Source organism: Hermetia illucens, chromosome 6 (genome assembly GCF_905115235.1).
Source record: "Hermetia illucens chromosome 6, iHerIll2.2.curated.20191125, whole genome shotgun sequence".
Taxonomy (NCBI): Eukaryota; Metazoa; Arthropoda; class Insecta; order Diptera; family Stratiomyidae; genus Hermetia; species Hermetia illucens.
The window spans coordinates 52,805,215-52,832,693 of NC_051854.1; the positions used below are offsets into that span (position 1 = coordinate 52,805,215).

At 42.5% G+C, this 27,479-nt stretch overlaps 1 protein-coding gene across 1 annotated transcript in view; it reads left to right on the plus strand.

Moving 5' to 3' along the window:
* The window catches only part of LOC119658862, a 361,537-nt gene that overhangs the window by 116,697 nt on the left and 217,361 nt on the right, over nucleotides 1–27,479 (plus strand). Inside the window, exon 3 of the mRNA XM_038066618.1 lies at nucleotides 21,574–21,594. The gene's annotated coding sequence lies outside the window, so the exon portion shown is untranslated. The remainder of the gene's footprint in view (nucleotides 1–21,573; nucleotides 21,595–27,479) is intronic.

The following is a 27,479-nucleotide window of genomic DNA, read 5'->3' on the forward strand; positions in this document are numbered from 1 at the left end:
GAAGTAAGTGGGGAATATTTGAATTATTTTCAAGTAACTGTTTTGTTTTCAAAATGTGGATTATACTATTTATATTACTTCTATTTGAAGGGATTTCCATTCCAAACCGTTTTCAGTAAAGATAAAAACTTTGTTCCTTGTTAAAGTCACACAAATTGCCATTGTCAATGTTCTATAATTAGAAAGATATGTATTCGCAATATCATTGAATTTAGGCTCAAACAATTTCACTCAGATCTTTATCATTGTTTTTGTATATTACTATCTGATTTCACTGACACCGTTTTTCAATGATTTTCCATTGATCGGCAAAATCTATTATTCCTCATCTTCCAGTTTCTAGGCCATACAATTTGCGGTTATTTCCAAAATACAATAATTCGAATTTGCTTCGAACAATTTCACTTTTAATGATCTTGTTTTCGGCTATTATTGGGAATTTTCTTTGAAGCCGAATTACTCTTTACTTGACACAGGCACGCATCAACTCGTCAATTTCAAAGTATCTGTGAATACATAGTTGATAGCATTTGCGTGCGTTAATTCGAATCATATTCCGCCCACGATTTGTATGAAATATTGATAAAAAGCTTCGATAAAGTTCATTTATCAGATAAACGCGAAACTAGCTGCAGCTAACGTATGTAGATAACCTTTTGCGACTATTTCTCTGTGTTTTTTTAATACCCATTTTATTGGATTTCTGATTAGAAAATTAATTTACATGTCAGTCAGCTTTTGCGACATTATCTGGTGACAGGTTAAACAAGTTTTTCCTTCGCCGATTAGTCGCATTGACAACAAATTTTCGGATAATATATTATCATTAGCGCTAGTATTGAGTCAGACTAGAAGACACTACGTTACTGCGGTGTTCGTCGATTAACTCGATTAGTCCAGCTTTTCAAGGTTTAACTTATTTTTGAAAAATATGGCCATGGATGAATTATCATCTTCATTTGCTTAATTAATCAGTTTTATAATTTCAAATGGATATTTAGGTGGGTAATAATGGTACACTAATGAGGGGCGAGCTTTTGCGAATTCTGCTCTCTCTATGAATTATCCAGGGACTGCTGATGATGCATTATCTGACAACAGTGGGGAGAAAAGGATCCCATTTGTTTCTATCCTAAACTGCGGATAGGAACGGGGATCTTCTTTAAATGCAAATATATTGAACAAAATTGCGAAAAATAATTATTGTCGATAAATATAGGGAAAAGAACGAGGCTAATGTCTAGTACGGCAGCCTTTTGGAGCCAAAATTAACCCATTTCATTAGGAGGACGATCTTTCAAGTGCAAGAAGCAAAGTTTGAAGGCCAGGCAAATCAGGTAGCCAGAAACCACCTATAGCTGGCGTGGCACACTGAAGGAGGAGGAAAGCGTATTTCCTCCACAATAGAAGAACCAAAAACTGGTGTTGTTGCCCAAACCCGGCAAGCAAACGGGGGGACCCACCACTCTATCGGCCTATCTGTTTGTTTGACACCATGGTGAAGATGTTCGACCGCATCATCTACAATATATTGCTCCCAATCGTGGAAGACGGGAATGGTCTTGCGGATGAACAAAATGGGTTCCGGAAAGCTTGATCTATTGTTGGCGTGGTGGGAAGAGTGGCAGACTTGGCTCGAGAGGCAATGCTTTCTGGCAAGTGCTTTGCATTAAGGTGTCATTGGCCAGAATTAATGCATTAATGGCTAAGCTAGTCGAGAGTTATCTGTCGGGCAGAGCTCTCTGGTACGAGACGGACGACGGGTCCAATGAATACATCATCACAGTCGATGGAACCACAAGGTTCGGTGTTGCGGAAAAGAGGGAGGCAATCCTCACTGGAAATTCGGCGGAAAAGAAATACGATCAGTTTACGGGATGGAAGCCAAATGATCGTTTTAAAGCCGACCATCGAATACCTTGGGGTGACTCTCGATGCCATGCTGAGTTTCAAAGGATATATATCGTACGCCTGTTAAAAAGCTACAAAGGCGACCACGGCCCTTGCCAGGATGATGCCGAACGTAAGTGGGCCAAAACAGTCTAGCAGGCTGCTGGTAGCTGGGGTCGTGCGGTCCATATTGTTGTGCACGTCGCCTGTGTGGGCGGAGGCTTTGGACAATGTACAGAACTGGAGGAAGATAAATTCTGCCTATCGTCTGATTGCGCTAAGGGTATGCAGCACATTTCGAACTAGTTCGGATGATGCGGTATTTGTAATCGCGGGATGGTCCCTATTGACCTGTTAGCGAGAGAGATGCGATGCCTGTATGGACGAAGGCGGGCGGGTCCATCAGGAACGGAAGCAGATCACTGGCGAACGGCAAGAGAGGAGTCGCATAGACTCTGGCAACGACTGTGGGACGAATCGTCGAAGAGTTGATGACATAAAAGCTTATTCCTGATATTTGGGAATGGCTTGACCGACGACACGGGGAGGTGGACTATCACCTCACGCAGTTTCTCACTGAACACGGTGGTTGCTACCGAACGTATCTGCATCATATTGGTGTGGATGATTTCTCCAATAGTTACAGATACCGTGTGATCCCAGAGGACCCGGACCATGTGCTGCTTGAGTGCCCAAGATTCCGAGAGGAGAGAAGAAGCCTGAGCAAGGCCCTGGGAGTCGGTGTGAATCCTCAAAACTTAATCCGGGAAATGCTCAGGTCAGAGGCAAACTGGACTTCCGTCATTCACACAATTGTGCGGATAGCAACCCAACTCCTGAGAGAAGCCCGCGCAAGAAGAGCGCAAAGAAATGGAGGGGCTGTACCATAAAGACAGAATGGAGTTGCTGGAGGAAGCAAAAAAGCGGAAGACTGCAGAGTTAGAAACATGAATGCCAACGAAAGGCAAGCCCGCCCCGCGAAATAATGCCAGTTCCGTGGAGCAAAGGCAGGAGAAAGGTGGGTATGCTTTTTTAGTGGTTGCGAATCCTACACTACATCCATGCTAGCTTTGACCTTCACACGGGAGAGCTGGAATGGATTTGTCTTTCTAAGATTTTTTAATACTTCTGTGTATTACAAAAAACACTGTCGCTGTATATAAGAAACAGCTTGTAGACGAAGCTTACTGAAATGGTCATCAAGCATATCTTTGATCTCATATAAGAACCAGGGGTTGTTGGTCAGGAAATTAAGGGCTTAAGGGGGTTTTCCTATGTGACGCTCTATATTTCAACCTTTTTAAGGTTTTGTGTAAACTTTACTAAAATTGGTTTACTATCTGTCTGCCTGTTTTTGGCGGTGGAAGGTGGGAAGGTTTAAAACTGGCTCCTGTCATACAGTTATGTGGGACTTTTACTCAGTAAAACCAAGTCTCCTCCTTCGCTTACCCTTTGGACTGCCATTTCGGTATTACGTCGCGGGGTAGGATTAGTTATGAGCTGCGGCTCGTAACATTATTTGCTTCTTTCCTTCGAAGCTCCTTCTGCCGTAGATTGTGGGTCGCCTACATTAATTTTGATCGATGAGGACCATGCCTGTTATCACACATGCTGCTTCGTCTGATGTTGTACGGTAAGGGCACGACGTTCGCCATGCACTCAATCGATATGGGGTTGCAATTTTTCTTCTATTTGCTTATGGCTTCAATGCCGATGTCCAGATTGGAGCTGCATAAAGCAAGACTGAGCTGACAACTCTCCAGATAAGGAGTCGATGGCTTTGGCTAGGACCATCTATATTCGGTAACATTCTTGCCAACAATGTGGTAACCCTAAATTCTTAAAATGGGGCTAGAGTTTCAGTCAATGGTCAACCATGACTCATAGGTTTTTTAGCGTTTGTTGCGAATGTATTATTTGTTCGCCAATTTTTATCTTTATTGGCGTTTACTTCCTTTGCTTGGTGATCAAAACTACTTGGGTTTTATCCTCTGGGATAGTCAGACCAGTGTCTTCTAGCCATGATCTTATTTAAAAGATTGCCTTATTTTTGAGGACCTCGATCTCTTCAATATTTTGTGATTGTCATTCCTTTGAGCAATTGCAACTTTAAAATTCCATGGAGCATTATTATTCAAAGGAGAGTTGTTCTATGCGTCTTAGTTCCATCGTCCAAATCATATCACTATAGCGAGGATGTGGAAGAAAGGTGGCTACTCGGAAAAAGAGAGATAGGAGGAAGATACGACCGGATGTTATCATCATCATCAAGCATGGTGAAGAGTCAAATGCTGACATTCTCAAGAGAGTGAAGGCAGTTCCAGAACTTACCACTCTGGGATATATTGTTAGCCGCATTAAACTTTCTGATAAAGCAGGCCTTATGCTGTAGCTCAAGAGGTCTAAGGATATAGATGAGGTCACTACGAAAGAAGAGGTTCATGAGGCTTTGGAGAAAGAGTGGACTTCAAGAGTCAGCGGCAAAGACGCTACGAAAAGCCTACGGTTGGACACAAATCGCCATCATCAGTCTATCAGTGGAGGCAGCACTCAAACCGTTGGCAGCAGGGAGAGTTAAAATATGCTGGGTTATGTGTCGCCTCAGAGAGCAAGTGTCGCTGAAGCGCTGCTTTAGATGCCTTGGCTTCGGTCATAACGCGTCCAGTGCCGATGACAGGTCGAAGCTATGCCGGAGGTGTAGAGCGGAGGACCACATCAGCAAGGACTGTGCAGCAGACCCGAATTGCTTAATGTGCAAAGGCAATGAGGGGGTGAACCATCGGCACAATCTCAACCACTGCCAGGCGGCGTAGGATCTACTCTCCCAAACCATCCGCGAGAAAAACATGTGGCCATCATTAGTGAACCGTATCGAAACCACGGTAGTAGCATTTGGGTCAATGACTAAACGGGCCAAGCAGCGCTATGGGCTTGTGGAAAACAAGCCGTCAAGGAAATAATGGAGTACCCGGAGGAGGGCTTCATCAGAGCGAAGGTGGAAGGCGTCCACATCTGTAGCTGCTATGCTCCACCCAGCAGAATGCCGGATGGTATGCTCGGCTGGACGGCAAAAGCTTTTTAGGGGGACACATTTTCTGTGGCGCTGAAATCCGGTATATCCCTGAATGGTACGGCTAGAGAGAAAGCCACCCAAATCATCCGATGAGTGACGGAAGCATGCGATGCTACTATGTCCAGAAGGTGATTGCTCCGCAGTAGGCAACCCAACCACTGGTGGAACAATGAAATCGCAAGTTTGTAGCCGCATGTATCCCAGGAAGGAGAGCTTCGCCAGAGTCACAGGAAAACTTGGTGGCGATGGTCGAAAGGAGGCACAGAGGCAACTGCGTGGCCGCCTAAAAGAAGCCATTCGGAGTATCAAAAAGAAATGCTTTAGACAGCTGTGTGACCATGCCGACATAAAACCTTGGGGCGAGCCCTACAAAGTGGTACTGAAAAGGCTGCGGAGATCACCCCAGGTGACTTGTCCGCGCCTCCTGGAACAGATTGTTACCACTCTGTTCCGTCACCATGAAAATAGGGGAAGGCAAATGGTTCTCCAGTTAAATGAGGGCATTATACCTCCAGTAACTGTGGAGGAGCTGTATGAATTATGCGGTAGAATCGGTGACAACAGGGCCCCAGGTTTGAATGGTATCCCCAACGAGTTTTGAAACTGGCAGCGAAGACTAGGCCCAACCTTTTCCCCAATACCTTCGAGACGTGCTAAAAAAAGCGAGTATTCCCTGTCAGTGAAAAAAACAAAAGTTGATGTTACTTCCGAAATCTGGCAAGCCACCTGGAAACCCAGTATCATATCGTCCGATCTGCTTGCTGGATACAATGGGGAAGATGATGGAGAGAGTCACCTACAACAGACTCCTACCCATCGTCGAAGTCAGCAATGGTTTGTCGGAACGTCAGTTTGGTTTCCGGCGTGTCCACTCTACGGTGGACGCAATTAGCATGATGGTGAATCAGGCAAAAAGAGGCATTGATTTCTGTGCCGTGTTGGCGTTCGACGTTAAAAACGCATTCAACTTACCGAAATGGAACAGAATTAAAGGGGCGTTGGTTGATATAGGTGTCCCCGGGTATTTAGCGAATTTGGTACGCGATGGATGAGGGCCCAAAGAATACATTGTCATAGTCGGGGTATCATAGGGATCGGTTCTTAGTCCCCTGTTGTGGTATATTATGTATAATGGAGTATTTGCTCTTCCCGTCCCAGAGGGAACCTCGATTGTCGGAATTGCTGATGACCCAACTGTGGTTGTTACCGCAAAACACCGAGAAGATGTGGAGGTGTATGCGACGGAAACAATAAGAACGGTAAAGCCCTGACTAGAAAGAGCCGGGCTGGCCTTGGCCGACGCGAAAACGGAAGTGGTCTTAATAACCAACCCCAGGAAAAATAACACTGAGAAAGTGGAAGTCGATGGAAATACGGTCGTATCGAAATTGAGCTTTATAGAACACCTATAATATGCATGCCAAAAGGCAGCCAGTGCCACTGCGGCACTTTCAAAAATGTTGCCTAATATTGGTGGGCCGAAACACTGTCGAAGGTTACTTCTAGCGGGAGTGGTACGTTCCATATTGCTTTATTCGTTACCTGTATGGGCAGAGGCGCTTGCAAATTCTCAGAGGCGAAAGCAAGTGAACTCGGTTTACCGCCTGATGGGTTTGAGGGTTTGCAGTGCTTTTCGAACCACTTCAGATGAGGCAATATTGGTGGTGGCAGGCATGATCCCTCTCGATATTCTGGCTAAAGAAATGAGTATGCTGTACCATCATCATCATCATCATCAACGGCGCAACAACCGGTATCCGGTCTAGGCCTGTCTTAATAAGGAACTCCAGACATCCCGGTTTTGCGCCGAGGTCCACCAATTCGATATCCCTAAAAGCTGTCTGGCGTCCTGGCCTACGCCATCTTAGGCAGGGTCTGCTGTACCATGCAAGACGTATAGAGGGACACACAGATCGTAGAAATGCGGCAAGATCAGAGTCGCATGATTTCTGGCAACGCAGATGGGACGAGTCTACGAAGGGTCAGTGGACGCACAGGCTCATTCCCAACATTAGGGTGTGGCTTGAGAGGAAACATGGGGAGACCAGTTACCACATTACCCAGTTCCTCGCGGGACACGTTGGATGCTACAGGAAGTATCTGCACCGCTTTGGGTTGGATGATTTTCCAAATTGTCCTAGATGCGATGGCATTCCGGAGGATCCAGATCATGTGATGTTTCAGTGTCCAAGATTTGTAATGGAGAGGAGGAGCGTAAAACAAGTGTTGGGCAGGAGCGTGAGCCGGAGAATTAATTAATTAAGCAGAACAACGTCTGCCGGATTCAGCTTGTAAAGGATAAAATGAAAAGCAATTTGCTATCACACAGCAGAAACGAAATCGAAAACGTGGATTAATGCAATTTATCCTAGCCTCGGATCCTGCCAGGTGTAGTCTTGGAACATCCTCCCTACTTCGCGACTTTCTGAGTCAGACTTGAGGTGTCTCTTATTTAGGGAAGCTAATGCCGGTACTTATTATATTATCTAGAAATCTGCTCGCCTGTGGAGAGTACCGTGATCATTGCTTCCATACGTAAAATTTTCAAAGCTTTTCCAAATAATTAAAATCTAAATAAAATTTGCATTTTCACACTGCGAATACAAAAAGGAAATGATTGGCTGAAATTATTGGTTTGCCCCATTGATCATTTCCTTAATTAGCGTAGTGTTTTGTAATTGCTTTGTTTTTTAATTACCAATTTGTTGGCAAACATCTATCACAGAACAATGTACGTTTTTGTTTATAAATCACATGCTTGCATTATTGTTAGGTTCATTTCCATGATTATTTTCGCAAGCTTTACCGGGACTCATTACAGCTTCCCTCGATTGTAATTAAAACCCATTGAGAAAGGTGCAATAAGTGACCATTTACATTTCCAGGGTACAATTTTGAATTTCGTAAACGTGGGTTTGTTTGTGTTTTGTATTCCAAAGTACATCCTTGGGAAATGCACTTCCTGAAGTCGACTTGACTTTCACATTGACCTTGCACCTTCAGAGGTGTAAGGTTTACAATGTTTATGGATTTGGTTTCGTTTTTGCCATTGTGATTACGGAATGTTTTCGCCTTTACCTAGTTTTTAAGCTCCAGGAGACTTTAAGAGCATCTTGAATGTCGGCAGAAAAGGTGCATTACAGCATCTCGCAATCGTAGACATACATATGTACATATATATGTACATTTCAAGAATGCTTTTGAGCTGGAGAGTAAACTCCCGCACACTCGGATGGAATTTTCTATGAGAATTCTTGGTACTCGCTGGAAGGTATGAAAAGGACATGAGGATTCTTAGGGGTATTTTTGTGGGAACTTGTAATGTTCGTCGTTTATACTTTCTGGCGATATAATTCTGTACAAAGTATGATGTTTGCAAAATATAGTATGTTTTGATATGGCCTACATAGAGTATGAGTGTTTATATACCACAACGCCTTATTTACTTATTCGTATGTTCCGTTTTCGACTATGTAGATTCCTAGGAAGTATATGCAGGGAGATTTCGCTTCAGTGTTTACATGAATCTCTCTCAGATAGTTTGTTTCCGAGGGTCACAGTGGTATCGTATGTTAGTGAAGTGAAGCCAAGTTCAAGTCGATAAAATTAAATATAATTAAAATTCTATAAAAATTACTAAGTGATTTCATGAAATTAAATAAAAAGGAAGAAGGAATACGTCAAATTTCATTAACTAATTCGATGAAATGAAATAACATCAATACGTCAGTAGACGTAGAAATAATTAAATAAAATAACAGGTGAATTTTTAAGGAATTAATTGACGCAGTCAGTTTGTAACTCGTTTTATTCTCGCTAGAATATTCCGAGAAGTTCCTACGGTATAACTCCTAAACTGCACGATAAGGGCTGAGGCCATCTAACTGGCAGTCTTGGTTTCTACCGCTCAACATTATCAGGAATAAAATCATAGCTTTCCCTTTACATGTGACCTGAACACTGTCTTTTCTGCTAAGTGAGCACCAATCTCCTGGTAGTCGAACGCTAATGCTGCTACTTCTTCGAGCTGCTACGTTGTAGACGGAAACGACATTGGCATTTACCCCAATTTGACAGCTTTCCTCATAGCTTCTTAAGGTTTTGTGAAAAATCGGTTTATCGGTTCAGGAGGCGACATCTTAAAAAGAAACTGGTAGATATGTTCCAGTGCGTGAGATTTTGACCCACAAAAATTACCCCGGAACAGTTTTCCGTTTTTTTCGAGGAACTGCCGCAAAGCATTATGACGCGGGATCGAAAAGGCTTTATCAATTTCTCCTTTTGCCCAGAGAAAGACGATATTGACTTTATCTTGGTTCACCAATGTTCGAGATCATTACAGCGATGGAAGACTCTTTAGTTGTGGCGCATTCCATGTGTTTTTTTTTCAAAGTTAAGTCTTTTGTCAATCATTGCGTGGCATTTTTCATATTGACCCAGGCCAGTCACCATGTTGATTGCGGCAACGGTTGATCTCCCCTTACGAAACCCGGATTGCTTGTCAGAAATCTCGGCTTCCTTTTTCGCAATAGCGACCAATCTATTGTATAATACACTTCCAGATAGTTTGTCAATGGTATTGGCCAAACATATTGTTCGATATGAGCAGAGCTCACCCAGCTTCCATTGCTCGGAGAGTTTTCCTTCTTTAAGGTATGCCTTAAAAAGTTTGGCAGGCATGCTTGGTGCTGTCTTGGCTGCCACTTTTAGAGCGGTATTCGAGATTCCATCCGACCCTGGGGTGTTATTTGCAGCGAATTTCTTTGCTGCATCTAGAACTTTTTGTTCTACACACAAAATTCGTCGGGGTTTTCATGGACCGCAGGCAGATTTTGATAGTTTGCATCCTCTGAGAAGAGAGTGTCCACTATATTTTGTAATAGTTGAGGACAGGTAATCGATGAGGAGCGTTTACCTTTCAGTGATGATATTACCGACCTGTAGGCACCATTTCATGGATCATAGTCAGCTTCAGTACACATACGCTTGAAGTTTTCGGATTTGCTCTTCATGATAACTATTTGCAATTTTTTTCTCAAGTTTTTGTATTGTCTGTATAGCTCCACGAAATCATGTCGATTTCTTCAGCACAGGGAGCATCTCTTAGTTTTGAGGCAGTTTTTCTTCGATTTCTGAATTCCACCAGAAATTGGAATTTCGTCTTCTGAAAGGGCTACGCCGAGCCATTGAGGCATTGCATGCCTGCTGCAGTTATTCCGCGACCTATAAATAAGAAGAAATTTCTTGTGCACTTCCCGATAATAATGTGTCATCAAGAAGTACCTCATTGAACATTTATGTGTCAAATTTGCTAGTTACCCAGCTCATCGTTATTCTGTTTGATGGTGTCATATAATTCTTATGCGAGGTTTTGAAGATGATAGCCTGATGATTGCTGTGTGTGTACTCCCCACTGATTTGCCACTGTAAGTCTTTGATAAGGGTGTCACTGGCGAAGGTAAGGTTTAGAACCGATTGTAATTCTCCTCTCCGATATGTTTTGACTCCCCCTGAGTTCGCAAGTACCACATTAAGCCGCGAGAATGTATCTAGCAGTATTCATCCCTTCGCATTTGTTTTTCGGCTTACCCATTCTTCTGTCAATGCGTTGAAATCGCCGGCTATTACTTTGGGATTGTAGTGTCTTGGGTAGTTTCCCTGGCAATGAAATAAATTCCTCTAACGTGAGCCTCGGTGCTGGGTAACAGCTGCAGATATATATATCCCTATCTGGGCACGTGTAAATCCGTCCTCTGGATGTTTTTTCGCATTGCTGTTTTTAGCTTCTATTCATACTACAGTGTCCGGATGGCTCAAGTGGTTAGAGCGCTGGGCTATCGTAGCGGAAGGTCGCGGTTCAAATCTCGCTGGGGGCAGAGAAATTTGTTATCGTGATTGGATGTCGGACACCAGTCGACTCAGCTGTGAATGAGTACCTGAGTCAAATCAGGGTAATAATCTCGGGCTTGCGCAATGCTGATCACATTGCCTCCCACAGTGTACTGTGGTGTACCGTTACGGTCTTGAATGAAGTGCTCTAACACACTTCAAGGCCTTGATCCAATATGGATTGTTGCGCCAACGATTATTATTATTATTATTATTATTCATACTCCATACGCCATCGCTCATCTTAGGCAGGGTCTGCCTCGTTTTCTTTTTCTATCATAGATATTGCCCTTATAGACTTTCCGGGTGGGATCATCCTCATCCACACGGATTAAGTGACCCGCCCACCGCAACCTGTTGAGCCGGATTTTATCCACAACCGGATGGTCATGGTATCGCTCATAGATTTCGTCATTGCCAAACAATTCTTCGGAGGATTCTTCTCTCGAACGCGGCCAAAAGTTCGCAATTTTTCTTGCTAAGAACCCAAGTTTCCGAGGAATACATGAGGACTGGCAAGATCATAGTCTTGTACAGTAAGAGCTTTGACCCTATGGTGAGACGTTTCGAGCGGAACAGTCTTTATAAGCTGAAATAGGCTCTGTTGGCTGACAACAACCGTGCGCGGATTTCATCATCGTAGTTGTTATCGATTGTGATTTTCGACCCTAGATAGGAGAAATTGTCAACGGTCTCAAAGTTGTATTCTCCTGTCCTTATTCTTCTTCGTGTTTGTGTTTGACCAGTGCGGTATGATGTTGTTGGTTGATTCGTCTTCGGTGCTGACGTTGCCACTATATATTTTGTCTTGCCTTCATTGATGTGCAGCCCAAGATCTCGCGCCGCCTGCTCGATCTGGATGAAGGCAGTTTGTACATCTTGGGTGGTTCTTCCCATGATGTCGATATCGTCAGCATAGGCCAGTAGTTGGGTGGACTTGAAGAGGATCGTACCTCTTGCATTTACCTCAGCATCACGGATCACTTTCTCGAGGGCCAGGTTAAAGAGGACGCATGATAGCGCATCCCCTTGTCGTAGACCGTTGTTGATCTCGAATGGTGTTGAGAGTGATCCTGCTGCTTTTATCTGACCTCGTACATTGGTCAGGGTCAGCCTATTCAGTTTTATTAATTTCGTCGGGATACCGAATTCTCTCATGGCCGTGTATAGTTTTACCCTGGCTATGTTATCATAGGCGGCTTTGAAGTCGATGAACTGTAACTCAGATTTAGTTAAAGTTAATAACTTTATATTCCCATATTTATTATAAGTATTTTGGCTAGAAATTGTTTGGGAACCCCCTTAAGTTTATTTTAGTATCAACATCTTTTACACTAATATAGGCTATACTATGAAGTATGATACTAGCATTCTAAACTATGAATGTCAGTATCATACTAAAGTGAATGGTTTGAGAAACTGAACGCATAAACATTACGAGCTAATGGGGCAAATGGCCAATTAAGGGGGTCATCCCGTGTGTCGGATCCGCGGAATCAATTTTTTTTTTGGATCAATTGTATCCTGATATAGTGTAGAATATGTGGGCAAAATGATTTTTTCATATTTGGGGGCGGTTGGGAATTTACAGTGTTAAACAGGTAAAATGTTACATGCCAGGTTCATGTCAATCGCCGTAATAAAGCGCGTATTTATCGGTCCGAATGACTTTGTTAAAATCATAAGAATTGAAGTCAAGGCTTCATACGTGTTTCATCAAGAAACCTAAGCTTTATAGACTAGATACAGCAGATTAATGGTTAGTTAAGATTTTATGCTTAAAGATCGCATTCTACTTTTTAAATGCGTTTTTCTCGAAAAATCAGCTGCCACCATAGCCCAAAATCTATCCAACGAAATTCTTTAAAATTTTTATGACTTATTCAGAACATATTTCTACGGTACTCAAACTAGGATAATTGCGATTGATTCAGTAGTTTTCTTTTTATTCATAAAAGAAGTCTTGAAAAAACACCAAAATTCAGAAAAAAAAGCTTAACAACACTCCAAAAATGTTGCTTCAATATTTTTTAATATTCCTAGTTTGCGGACTGTAGTTAAGTCCGCGCGTTAAAATGCCATTTACTTTTTTTTCTCTTTAAGATGATGGCAGCGCCCTCTAGCGTGGCAGCAGAAAAACACCTTTTTTTGGAGATGGGTGTATAAATTGCTCTGTATTTCAATAATGAATTATGTGATTGGACTGGAAAATTATTACGCTTGCTCGAAATATTACCAAATATATGGTGAAAAATTCATATTTGTATCTTCATCCAATTCTTCACAAAAAAATTCTAAAAACAGCGAAAAAAAAATGGAATTCACACGGGATGACCCCCTTAAATTTTGTCAATAGATGGCGACACTTAAACATATCTTGTGTTGTACAGCGGGTCATTCTATACGGCGATTTGAAGACAATAACCTGTGCTACAAGCGCCTCTTTGACAGTGTTGTGATCGTACGTTTCAGTCTCAAGTTATAGCGCGTCAAAGATAGCGTCCACAAAGCAAGAAATTCGTCATATTTTACGTTTTTACTACCTGAGAGGTAAAAATCCAACGAAGGCAGCCGAAAAAAATTGTAAAGTTTATGGGTCCGATACTGTAACGATTCGTATAGCACAGTGTTTGTTTGATCGATTTCGTTCTAGTGTAGTAAATGTCGAAGATACACCCCGTACTGGTAGGCCAATCGTCGTAGAAACCGATAAAATCGTCGAAATCATCCAAGTAGACCGGCATGTGAACATTCGCTCGATTGGCCAGGAACTGGGTATAGACCACAAAATCATTTGGAACCATTTGCAGAAGATTGGATTCCAAAAAAAGCTGGATGTTTGGGTGCCATACGAGTTGACGGAAAAAAATCTCTTGGACCGAATCAACGCCTGCGTTGCACTGCTGAAACGGAACGAATTCCACCCAGTTTTGAAGCGGATGTTGAATGGTGATGAAAAGTGGATCACTTACGAAAACCTGAAGCGAAAAGGATCGTGGTCGAAGCACGGCGAGCCGGCCCAAACCATCGCCAAGCCCGGATTGACGGCCAGGAAGGTTTTGCTGAGTGTTTGGTGGGAATGGAAGGGAATTATCCACTATGAGCTGCTCAAATACGGCCAGTCCCTCAATTTGGTCCTCTACTGTGAGCAACTCGACCGTTTGAAACAGGCGATTGACCAGAAGCGGCCAGAATTGGTCAATAGAAATGGTGTTGTGTTCCACTAGGACAACGCTCGGCTTCACACATTTTTGGTGACCTGCCAGAAGCAACGGGAGCTCGGATGGGATGTCCTATCGCACCCACCGTATAGACGTATAGACCACCTGGCACCAAGTGATTACCATCTCTTCCGGTACATGCAAAACGCTCTTGGTGCTACTAAGCTAGCCTCAAAAGAGGCTTGCGAAAACTGGCTGTCTGAGTTTTTTGCAAATAAGGAAGGGGGGTTTTATAAGGGGGGGGGGGAAGGAATAATGAAATTGCCTTCTAAATGGCAACAAGTTTGCGAACAAAACGGCGCATATTTGACTTAAATCGGTTAATTCTAAGTATATTAAATAAAGCCTCAAATTTCGATCATAAATACATTTCTTTTTCCCCAACCCAATATAAGAAATACCCAAAGCCTTTCATATCTGAAGCGCATAGCTTCCGGTTACCCCACTTGCTAGTAATATTAGTGATATTTCTATTACTTTCGGTTGTATTTTAGCATAGCTTTCCTAAAAGTACTAATTGTCGGAAGTAAGAATTGCTAATGATGTTTTTAAGTTTTAGGTGACATAGAAGGTTGTTCTTTTAATTATCTTGTTGACATTTGGTATTAATGCTTACCAATTATTTCATTAAATATAATTTTAATTCAGATCCAATTGTGATTTCTATTTCCAATTTATTTCCCAACAAAATCACGCGATGAAATTTCTTTCTTCCCCCAACTCATGTCTTTAATTATTTATTTACAAATGACGAATAATGTCCATTAGACCACGGAAGCCAACATTTTAAAGCTCAATAAATAAAACACGTGAGCAAACTAGAAATTGCATAATGAAACCACATAATGATGATGGGTGTACCGGTTGTAGGTGGACTTTGTTATTGACGCCGTCACAAGTATGTCGCATGTCTGTCGCATACGTTGCCAACATTTGTTGCTTTATTGCATGTTCATGTCAATTACAGCGAATTGTATTGTCAAGTTCTTGGTTGGGGGTTGTTGTTTTTATGGGGACAATTTCTGTTGTCATTGTGCAAATAGGGAAACAACAATAAAGTGGACTGGATAGAACGAATGTGAAAGCTGACTCCAACGATTTGATATGTGCGCACGTGTTACTTCATTACGTAGTTGTTCAACCCTGTGCTCGTGCAGATTTAGATATCTACAATTAGTCCATTATCCGTTTGTCATTTCTTTTGCAAAACAGCGGTTCGGAAGGTTATCCAAGTTTTACCTTCAAATCCAGTCAAAAACATATCCTATCCTCTCTCTTTAAACCTAACTTAAACACTATACAGTGGAATCCTGATAATTCGTACAAATTTGCCGATCCTTAGCGCTAATTTTCTTTATTTTGCACTCCCGAATTGGTAACCCCGATATTTCGTACCAAATCGTAATAAGGAACTCCAGACATCCCGGTTTTGCGCCGAGGTCCACCAATTCGATATCCCTAAAAGTTGTCTGGCGTCTACTCCATCGCTCCATCTCAGGCAGGGTCTGCCTCGTCTTCTTTTTCTACCATAGATATTGCCCTTATAGACTTTCTGGACTGGATCTTCCTCATTCATACGGATTAAGTGACCCGCCCACCGTAACCTATTGAGCCGGATTTTATCCACAACCTGACGGTCATGGTATCGCTCATATATTTCATCGTTATGTAGGCTACGGAATAGTCCATCCTCATGTAGGGGTCAAAAATTCTTCGGAGGATTCTTCTCTCGAACGTGGCCAAGAGTTCGCAATTTTTCTTTCTAAAAACCCAGGTCTCCGAAGAATACATTAGGACTGGCAGGATCATTGTCCTGTACAGTAAGAGCTTTGACCCTATGGAGAGACGTTTCGAGCGGAACAGTTTTTGTAAGCTGAAATAGGCTCTGTTGGTTGCCAACAACCGTGCGGCGTATCAAGTTGGTCGGTGAAGGAGAGGTTTTTTCTGGGTACCCTTTTACACCACAACGCATCTGGGGTCGTTAGCAGGTTCTCACTTGCACTACTACTATTTAAGACCTCGGACCGAGGTGCGGTTGACAGCCTTGAGTGAGTCGTTTTATGTCTCGGATCCATTAGAAAGAGATTCAATCCCTCATCTTCTAGCTTTGTCTTTCTTATTATGTCAGTTTTGAAGGGCACTCCGTTGACAATTCCTTGGACGTTTAGGGTTTTTTCGCTATCCAATGGCGAATGGGTGCGGTCAAGAATGACTTCGAAGAGCCTATAATTTTCTCTACGAGAACGTCTATGATAGCCTTGCGGTTTTCCATTTGTTGAAAAAGATTTGGTGAACACTTTTCATGTGCACGTGCAAGATTGTATTCGGTGTGGACTTAACATTGGAAGCGGTAAGATAACAGAGAGTGCAAAGAGAAAATTTTGGCCGGGGGTGAAAATTGTATCGAAAAAGCCAACCTGAGGTAAAATTATCTGGAATATCCCTTTTTTTGGAAATTTCTTTTCCGAGCTGTACTCTTATCTGCTGAAGACTTCCGATATACTTAAGAAAGAGTTCAGGAGGGGGTTTTGAATGTCAAGGTGGACTCTGACAACATCCTGTTTGGACATGTGATGGAGAAACGCGGTCTTGGCGCGCGTACTGTAAATGGTGGGAAGTGTGTGGATTTCCGTAGCTTCTGCGGCCTCGTCAATAGTGGCACATCCAAAGGTCAGTTGGTTTTCAACCCTGAAGTCGGTCAAGAAGGGGATCATCATCTGATGGTAGTTTATATTCCCTTGTGTGTTGTGTTGGTCACTTCTCACAGGGTTGGAGAGATGCGACTCCCACAAATTTAACATCGACCGTTTGTATGATTCAATTGTCGCTCGACAATGGGAGAGCTGATAGGGCGGCAGCTATACTAAGTAAGTCGCCTGAGAATATTGATGAGCATTAGGCTGCTATTAAAAATTCTTTTTCTTGCGTGCTACGGCTTGGTCCTTAAAGCGCGTCATAACATCTTGCGGACTGCGGAATGTTGAAAACGGATCGATTAACCAAAGGGGTTGAAAAGTCTATTGACCGCTGCGAGTGATGGCGGCGACGCGCTCGATCTTCGACACCGAGTGAAATCTCAAAATGTTCAGTATAATTTGCGCCGTCCCAAAAGGGAATTTGCTATTTCTCAATGGTTTTAGAACTGTATATTGCATTATGAAAGAACTTGTATGTGGTCGCAAATCTTTCGATGGTCTTTTTATGGATGTTAACGCTTGAATCATACAGTGAAGTTTTGATCTTCACCTCAATTGTTTTTCATTGATTTCGAGGAAACTTTCAATAGCATGAACACGGAGTGTATCTGGAGGGGAAAGGGGCATTCCGGAGAAACTAATAGTTATGCCACATGTTGCACTAAGGTCAAATCCCACAGGAATTTAAGGTTAAAAGAGCCCGCCAGGGTTGTATTTTATCACCGATGTTATTTCTTCGTTTTTGACGTTTCTCATGCTGCCTTGGCCGGAGGACATGGATAAGTTTAATGGACTATGACATTTTTCTCCAGACTCCTGGATTACGCAGATGACATCTGTTTACTCTTTCAACGGGTCATAGACTTTGGCCAAATGGCTCATGGTTTCGAAAAGAGGGCAGTAGATTTACACCAACAAACCTAAGGTCTTCAATGTGATAGATATCTGCATTAATGAGTAGAACATCGAAGGTGGCGTTCAATTTATATATTTAGGAAGCTTGGTTTCTGGCGACGAAACGGATGTTGCGCGATGCATTAATAGCGCTGGATCCGCTTTTGCTGCCTTGTTTAAAATCTGTTATCACAACACCAAGATCAAGTTGAGATTGCTCTGTTCTAGTGTTCTTTTAGTGTTGCTATATGGGAGTAGCACATGAAAAGTGAACGCCTTTGTAACTACCTGTCTACCTCTGGTCAAGGGAGTACGCTGACATAATACTATTTCAAACGAACCTTTTGGACGTCACAACGGCGCATATTCATACACTCTATAATCGGAAGTGGCAGTGGATAGGTCACACATAAATGAGTGCAGTCATCAACGGCACAAAAACCGGTATTCGGTCTAGGTCTGCCTTAACAAGGAACTCCAGACATCCCGGTTGTGCGCCGAGGTCCACCAATTCGATATGTCTAAAAGTTGTCTGGCGTCCTGACCTACGCCATCCATCTCAGGCAGTTCTGCCTCGTCTTTTTTCGACCATAGATATTGCCCTTATAGACTTTCCCGGCGGGATCATCCTCACCCATACGGATTAAGTGACCCGCCCACCGCAACCTGTTGAGCCGGATTTTATCCACAACCAGAAGGTCATGGTATCGCTTATAGATTTCGTCGTTATGTAGGCTACGGAATCGTCCATCTTCATAAAGGGGGCCAAAAATTCTTCGGAGTATTCTTCTCTCGAACGTGGCCAAGAGTTCGCAATTCTTCTTTCTAAGAACCCAAGTCTCCGCGGAATACAAGATACAGGACTGGCAAGATCATAGTCTTGTACAGTAAGAGCTTTGACCCTATGGTGAGACGTTTCGAGCGGAACAGTTTTTGTAAGCTGAAATAGGCTCTGTTGGCAGCCAACGACCGTGCGTGGATTTGTTCGTCGTAGCTGTTATCGGTTGTGATTTTCGACACCAAATAGGAGAAATTTTCAACGGTCTCAAAGTTGTAGACTCCTATCTTCATTGTTTTCGTTTCACCAGTTCGATTCGATGTTGTTCGTTCTTTTGGTTTCGGTTTTGGTGCTTACGTTGCCGCCATGTATTTCGTCTTGCCTTCATTAATGTGCAGCTGAAAATCTCGCGCCGCCTCCTCGATCTGGATGATCTCGGGTTGTTCTCCCCATGATGTGAATATCGGCAGCGTAAGCCAGTAGTTGAGTGGGCTTGAAGAGGATGGTGCCTTTCGCATTTACAGCGGCATCGCGAATCAGTTTCTCCAGGGCGAGTTTAAAGAGGACGCATGACAGGGCATCCCTTGTTTAAGACCGTTGTTCATGTTGAATGGTCTCGAGAGTGATCCTGCTGCTTTTATCTGGCCTCGCACATTGGTCGGGGTCACCCTAGTCAGTCTTATCAATTTCGTTGGAATATCGAATTCTCTCATGGCCGTGTACAGTTTTAGCCTGGCTATGCTATCATAGGCGGCTTTAAAGTCGATGAACAGATGGTGCAACTGGTGTCCATATTCCAACCGTTTTTCCATCTCTTGCCGCAGCGAAAAAATCTGATCTGTTGCTGATTTGCCTGGAATGAAGCCTTTTTGGTATGGGTCAATGATGTTCTGGGCGTATGGGGCTATCCGACCTAGCAAGATAGCGGAGAATATCTTATAGATGGTACTCAGCAACGTGATACCTCTATAATTGCTGCGTGGTATCCCCCTTTTTATGTATGAGACGCATTATCTGTCTCTTTGCCATTCGTCAGACATTGATTCGCTTTCCCATACTTTGAGCATCAGTTGATGAACCACTTGGTGTAATTGGTCGCCTCCATATTTAGCGAATTCGGCTGTAATTCCATCGACTCCTGGCGACTTATTATTTTTAAGTTGATGAATTGCACGGACTGTTTCTTCTATGCTTGGTGGTGTCAGCATTTGTCCGTCATCTTCCTTTGGTGGGACCTCAAACTCGTCGATATTTTGGTTGTCGAGTAGTTCATCAAAATACCGAACCCATCGCTCCAATATGCCCATTCTGTCAGAAGTCAGATTTCCTTCTTTGTCTCGGCAGGATGAGCATCGAAGTGTATAAGGCTTCATCCTGGTGACTTGTTGGTAAAACTTTCGCGCTGGTGCGGTTCCTCCCTGTACTTTTCTAGTTCATAGGCCTGTTGGTTTTCTCAGGTTTCCTTTTTCCGTCTGTGAGGTCGTTCGTGATAAGTTTCCGCGCATGCCCGCGTTCTTCGAGAATGCAACATTACCCGGTATGCGGCATTTTTCCGTTCCGTTGCTAGCTTACATTCATCGTCAAACCAGCCGTTCCAACTTTTTTTGCAGTTGGGGCCAAGTATGTTTGTGGCCGTATCAATGATAATGTTCTTCAGGTGGTTGTGAAGATAATTTGTTGATGCTTCATCTCCAGGATCTCTGTTGACTGCGGTTATTGCGGCATCGATTTCCCTCTTATAGGTGTCGCGGAGGGCTGTGTTGTGGATGGCTTCAGTATTCACTCTCACCTGATTGTCAGAGGGGATTGTAGGTGGTGTCGTAATTCGAGGTCGGAGCACTATGCCAACGAGATACTGATCCGAGTCTAAATTGGCCCTCCTATATGTTCTGACATTCATCGAGGCTGAGAGGTGGCGGCGTTCGATCAAGACGTGGTCAATTTGGTTGAAAGTGGTCCCGTCTGGAGGGGTTCACATATGTTTGTGGACCGTTTTCCGCGCAGACCAGGTACTTCCAACAACCATTTCGTGCGATACTGTTAACTGAATAATTCACAGTCCGTTGTCATTGGTATCCCTATGTAAGCTTGGGAGCCGACGTATCGCCTGAATACGAGCTCCGTCTCTACTTGGCTGTTGTAATCTCCCAGTACGATTTTGCTATCATACTTGAGACAGCGAGGGTCCGCTCAATTGCCTTGTAGAAGGTACTCTTCTCCGACTCTGCAATCTCCTCTGTAGGGACGTGAATATTTATGAGGCTTTTATTTGTAAATTTGCCTCGCAAACGCAGAGTGCCTTTCGCTTATATTTTCAAAGCCGATAACAGCAGTTTTCATTTTTTGGCTGACTAGGAAACTTACTGCGGGCACATGGTTTACTGGATGGCCGCTATAATATACGGTGTAGCGGCTTTTCTTCAGGAAACTGGTCCCTGTCCATCGCATCTCTTGCAACGCTGTTACGTCAGCCTTATATTGGAACTGGGTATCGGCTAGCTGCTCAGCGGCATTCGATCTGTACAGGGAACGCACGTTCCATGAGAAAATGCGTAAATCGTTAATCCGTTGTCGTTGCCGGGTTCGGCGTTTTGAAATCCATCTAGTCCGGGGCTTCATCCGTGGCTTCGTAACATCGATTTTCCGTGTAGGGTCAACCCTACCCAACCCCCAACCCCATTTTGTCTCTTTTTAGGTGTGGGAGATTCGCTTTCATCCTTCTCCGTCTGCAGTCTTTCATGAAAAAAGAACTCTCAGCGATCATTACGTGGAGGTGGAGATAGGGTTTGGTAGTAGAGCTGCTGATGTTGGTTGAGCAGGCATTTCCCAGGTATTATGCTCCATCGTGGGTACCAATCCATGTTTCGCTCTGGGATCTATACTACCCTTTGACCGCCGTGGAAACCACTCTCGCAAAATAGTGGGCCGCCCCATGAAGAGTAAAGAAGTAGTGCGGCCGTCTCAGAAAGTCGTGGGGGAAGCTGAAACAGATTTCAGGTAACCGCGAATGAAGGTTTTCAAAAATTTAGGAAGCGTGGGACTAATTATGTTTATTATATTGAAGGCTATTTACGATATTTTATATATAAAAGAGTGTTTGAAATATTATTTATTATTATTTTTTTTTTTCAGATTTTTCTGGTGGATATTCAGGTAAATATTTAAATATATGCTTTTTGAGTTCATAAGCTCCGTACTGAACTGGATTATAATTTTCCACTTCTTTAAATGAGGGTAAACTAATTAAGTTCGGAAAAACGAAATTAATAGGAATATTAGGATACATATTGGTATATTTAGTTCATAATTTAAGTGATGAGAGCTACATAAGAAAATAGATAGGGACCTCGAAAGAGAATGACTCGTATTACTTCGCTAGCCTGCAATTTCCTTAAACTTTTTGCTCTCCGATGAAGGTCACCAAGTCTCCTCAGTTTAAAGTATTCTGATAATTCCCACGATAAGTCTCCTCTATGTGATTAAAATGTAGTAAAATATCTTTTTGCAATCAGAAAATTCCTCTTTAACTGCTTGTTTCAGATATAGTTTTTGTTTACTTGACTGTCCGGGGAATAGGTAGAATCACTCCCATATCGCAAGAACTACATGAAACCTGTCTGGGTTTTGTCTGTTTGTCTGTCCTTATAAGATAAAAAAAAAACTAACCAAGGGCATTGGGTGAACCTGTTGTTCGTTTCATATTGAAACTGGGAGTTTCATGCGTATTCAGTAGAAGAAAAATATTTATCCATAATGATTAAAACTAGAAATAACAACTTCAGCTATGGGAGCTGAAAAAAGCTGAATCAGGCCTCAAAATGCCAAGTTTTCACGGATCATGGAAATGCACATATTACAGTGGAAATATTGTGATTGAATCTGTTTCATGGATGAAATGTTATGTAAACTATTCCGTATAAAAAAGACTGTACTTGCTTATAAAATGATTTGGGAAATAATGCAGCCCAAATGAACCATGCAGGACCACTTGAAAGTGGAAAATTAGTCCTTAATTTCCGTAATAAGTAGTGATCTGGTCAATATACCGGATCTAATTGTAGTTACTTCACAAAAATAAGAGAAGGGGATTCATACTTCTTGTTCATGCTTTAACCTTGTTTCATTTTATAAAAATTTCATGTGTCTGGTTCTGCAGTACGGGATGCCGAACTAAGTAGTGACCCTAATAGAATCTCCAGAGCAACTGTGACATATTTATGAAATAAAAGGAGTTAAATGTCCTAATTAAAATTTTCCTCACTATTCCTAAAGCTCTTCTTTGTTATCCAAGTAAAATACCGTCATTTATAACTCACTGCATAAATGTGGGTCGTTCGGGGAATTTCAGAGTCAAGCCATGCAAGACCTTCACTCAGACAATAGTATCTTTAGTTAGAAAGTATCTAATGCAGATATATATTCGGAATAAACAATTTACCGTTCACTTTCCCATACGTGAAACATCTATTGGTAGCATGAATCCGTAATGCTTCGATGCACATTTGCATTGCTTTAGAATGCAAACTGAACAAAATAAAAAGAATTCCATGCGCCAGCGGTTTTCTTGTTTAGGCGTACGCTTGCCGATAGCTTTGACGAGGATACCAGGTTAATGTTGAGATCTATTAGATTAAGGGCAGGTATTTGGTAGACGGGTATAAAAAATTTATTTTTATTTTTACTTTAGGGAAAAAATTAGGTTCGTATTTAAGAATTTAAGAATCTATCTATTGGTTGGTAAAGACTGAATATGGTAAATTTGGTGCGAATCATTTCAAAATTAAAGGTTTAAAAAATCTCAGCAGCGGCTCATCGGAGGATATTTATTCATGTAGCATGATTACTGAAGTAAAAGAACGCACAGAAACCGTATAAGTGCAGTTCCGTCTGCTTTCTGTGTAAAAACCGCCTGTTGACCATTTCTACATAGAATATGCCAAGGAACACTAATTGGAATGAATGATTCGAAACGAATCCATTTAATCTAACTACTTATCCTGAAAATCATGAAACTTAACGCGATTCTTTAATACATTAATATTCTGAAGAAGAATACTCGCTTTGAAAATAACTACTGGAGAGGGATTCTCGTATATCCTGTTGCCGCGAAAATAGCTTCTAATTATCCTGGAACGTATCAAAGAGCACTGAGTAAGTAAGCAAGCTGTTTTCTGTTCTAGATATTCCTATATCCACTTCCACTTCCTTCAAACATCTTGACTATGTTGATGATATCTACTTGCTCCTATGTAGACTCCTGAGCCTTCGCCAAATGGCTCTAGATTTAGAAAGAAAGACAAGAAGAGGCGAATTGAAGATGAACCCAGACAAAACCAAGTTTCTCAGTATAACTGTTCATCGCATTACTCCATTGAACAGTGTGTATATGTAGGAACCCGTGTTTCTCCTAACTGCGGCGCAGAAGTTGACATCGTATGTTGATGAAGGGAAAAGGAGGGAGATGCAGTGGATAGGTCACATATTAAGAAATGGTGGCAAGTCCGTTGTAGGTTGTCATGAAATTCAACTAATTATCCAAGGATTTCTGGCGAGTGGATCGCCCTGGAACTATGTGGCAAAGAACAGTGGAAGAATAATGCTAGCCTGTCTCTTTCTCAAGTTGTGCGGGGATGAAGGTGTGGCTTAATTACCATGACCATACATTACCACAGCATGATAACGATTGACGGGGTACGCCTCGTATAGGGGTTTATAGATTCAATGCGATTGATCTAATTTTAATCAAGGTTCTCGCCACGACGTAACTCCAGGAGGACAGGATAATGCCCCCCCCCCCCCCAACTTCTTCTCGTCTGTCTCGTGCGATCACCGATTTTAGTAGCAACAAACGTTTGAAATCTTGAAAACCTGAGGGTACAATACTATTTTTATGAAGGTAGTTTTTCAAGCCCTCTTACTTTTGATGTGAGCTGGTCGGGTTTTTGCCTGATTGTTTCATATTCAGACGCCAAACTTGCACCACTTCAATGCTCCAGTTTCAATACATATCAGGTGCACTTCTAATTAATTTCCGGTTTTTTTCGATGCATGGCGTTCTATGCTTTTTGCCGATGTTGGTCACACATACCTGTCATTTTGTTTAGTTGTTGTCGAGTGTCTAAACGCGTTGACGTTTCACCAAAAAGTCCCTTCAGCAAGTTTTTATTGCGCGTCTAAAATGTCGGCGTTCATACCGAATTTCGAGCATATGCGCCATGCATTGCTTTTCATGTTCAATCAAGGAAAAAAGTGTCCGCGAGCCACTGTGCACTAGTGGAAGTTTATGGTGATCGTGCATTAACACTTCGAACATGTAAAACGTGGCTTCAATTCAAAAATGGAGATTTCGACCTGAACGACGCCGCACGCTCCGGCAAACGAAAATCGTTTGACGATGCCGAATTGCAAGCATTGGATGGATGAAGACAACACACAAACGCAACGACAGCTTGCAGATAAGTTGGGAGTTCAATAGCAAGCAATTTCGAAGCGTCTGCGAGCCATGGGACAAATTCAGAAGTGTGGAAAGAGGGTGCCGCATGAGCTGACCGAGAGACAAATGGAGAACCGAAAGTGATGTGTGAAATGCTGCTTCAACAGTACAAAAGAAAGTCTTTTCCCCATCGTATTGTTACGGGCGACGAAAAGTGCATTGTCTTGGAGAACCCTAAACGCAACAAATCGTGGATGAGTCCAGGTGAAGCATCGAAATCGATGGCACAACCAAATCGTTACGGTCGGAAGGTCATCCTGTATGTATGGTGGGATCAGACCGGTGTGATTTACTTTGAACTGCTGAAACCTAGTGAAACTGTGAACGCCGTTCGCTACAAACAACAAATGAAAGATTTAAGCCGAGCGAATACGGAGAGAACCGACTAGAATATCAAGAAAGACAGAAGAAGGTGATTTTGATCCACGACAATGCACTATCGCATAAGTCGAAAGTCGTTCGCGACACGCTTGAAAAACTCAAGTGGGAGGTGCTTAACCATGCGGTTTACTCACCAGACCTGGTCCCATCGGATTACCATCTCTTTGCCTCGTTGGGCCACGCACTTTCGACTCCTACGAAAATTTGCGGAAATGGCTCACTGGGTGGTTCACCTCCAAAGATAGTCAATTCTACAGGCGTGGTATTCAGAAATTACCAGAAAGATGGGAAAAGATGTAGAAAGCCATGGGAAATATTTCGAATAAAATAACTACTACGGTTCCCTTGGAATTGGGTGTTTTATTCACAAAAAAATCCGGAAATTAATTAGGAGTACATCTGGTAAGTTCAAAATACTAACGCTAATAGAAAGCTTGACACGTAGCTTACTCTAAGCTTCTGATATTTGCTGTCCTGACGGGCACCTGGAAGAGAGTTAAAAACACAAGGGGGTGAATGAAAGGCAGCGGGTGAGGGAAATGGTGGACGGGTTTTTGTTGGGAAGGTAGAAAGGAGCAAACTAAAAGCTAGGGATTGGTGCTAAGAATGGGTAGATTTTGAAAATTGGGGCTGGGAGTAGTTACTAGCGTACTCTACCTCGCGGATCGAAGATTTGGTTTTGAGATTGTCGGGACAAGAGAAGTTGAGTGAACAGATGGGTACCAGGAAGGTTTTTTTCGACATTCCCAGCCTGCATGACCTGGATGATTAGCGGGTTGCGATGTGTCTGGTATTTGGCTAGGAAGCTAACTGAATGGGTTTTAAGGACAGCGTCTATACAAGGAGTTTTGGAGTTTGGTTGGAAATTTATTCGGCATGGTCTTCGAAGGATCAGACGGAGCCAGAACACGAAGCCAAAAATTAGAAGAGGTCTGATCTAATAGAATAGCTTTATTTTCAAGGGTGTTGGAGCCCTGTATTTTAGGATGTGGTTTAGTGATTTGCAGGCACCGCTGACATGGTTCAATGCTTTCTAAATATGGGATACGTAGGATAGACGTGTGTTCATTTGGCGCATCATGGATTTTCATTGGAAGGACACCGTTATCTCGGTCCTTATGGAACACAATCGTTTCACATTTCTGCGGATTAAGGGTTAATTTCCAACGAATAAAGTATTGATGAAGCTCATCCAAATAGAAATTCAGACGAGCTTGGCACAAACAAAAAAAACGCTAATGGTGAAAACGTAAGCGCTCAATTTGGAAAGGTTAGCGGTGAATAGAGAAAATAGGATAGCTAAAGGGACTGAGCCTTGAGGGATATCTTTTGGACATATAAGGTTCTAAATGTTGACTTGAAATTTTCGCGCGTCAAAGTAGAAAAGGATTAGCTTACGTGTTGGGAGTCACAGTGAAGGAACACATTCATTATCGTTGATTTTTAACGAATCGGAGAATATGTCTGTCTTGAAGGTGTTGTCTCCTTATTAGACGGGGGTAGGTATCGACTTAGAAGAGAATATTGATAGTGATTAGTGTTCATTACTTGGTAAATTAATAAAATTTTGGGGTGGTTGGCTTGTTGCACAAGTGTCGGACACTATCCCAGAACATGAAAGGGAGTTTCTTCACTCTCCTCACAAAATCTGCAAACAGGGTCCGGAGATACCGTTAGCTTCGCCAGGTGATAATTTAGCCTGCAATGACTAGTGAGGATTCCTACTATGATCTGGAGGTTCTTCTTAGTTAGGTTTAATCAATCCTCTGGGCATTTGGTTTCGTATCCCTCTCCCTCTTCTGTCCTTCACGCATAAGTTATGAAAATCTATCTGATTCCAAATACGTGACCCATTTTTTGCCCAGCTTATCCGCGGCTTCATTGACTTTTAATCCAACATGCCCTGGAACCTGGAGTATTGAGACCTTATTGTGCCAGCCGAACGTCTTCAATCTCTCAAGACATTTTAAGTTTAAAATTCACCTGGTTGGATCTAAGTGCCTTAACTGTTGCTAGACTGTTGGTTAGAATAGCAATGTTCTGCTCTTTATAGTTCCTTTGGAGGTTGAAGGAGGCATATCTGTCTATGGCGTATGTTTCCATCTGGAATATACTAGTGTGCTTACCAATTGGTTCAAAGTACGTTTCTTTAGACTAATATTCC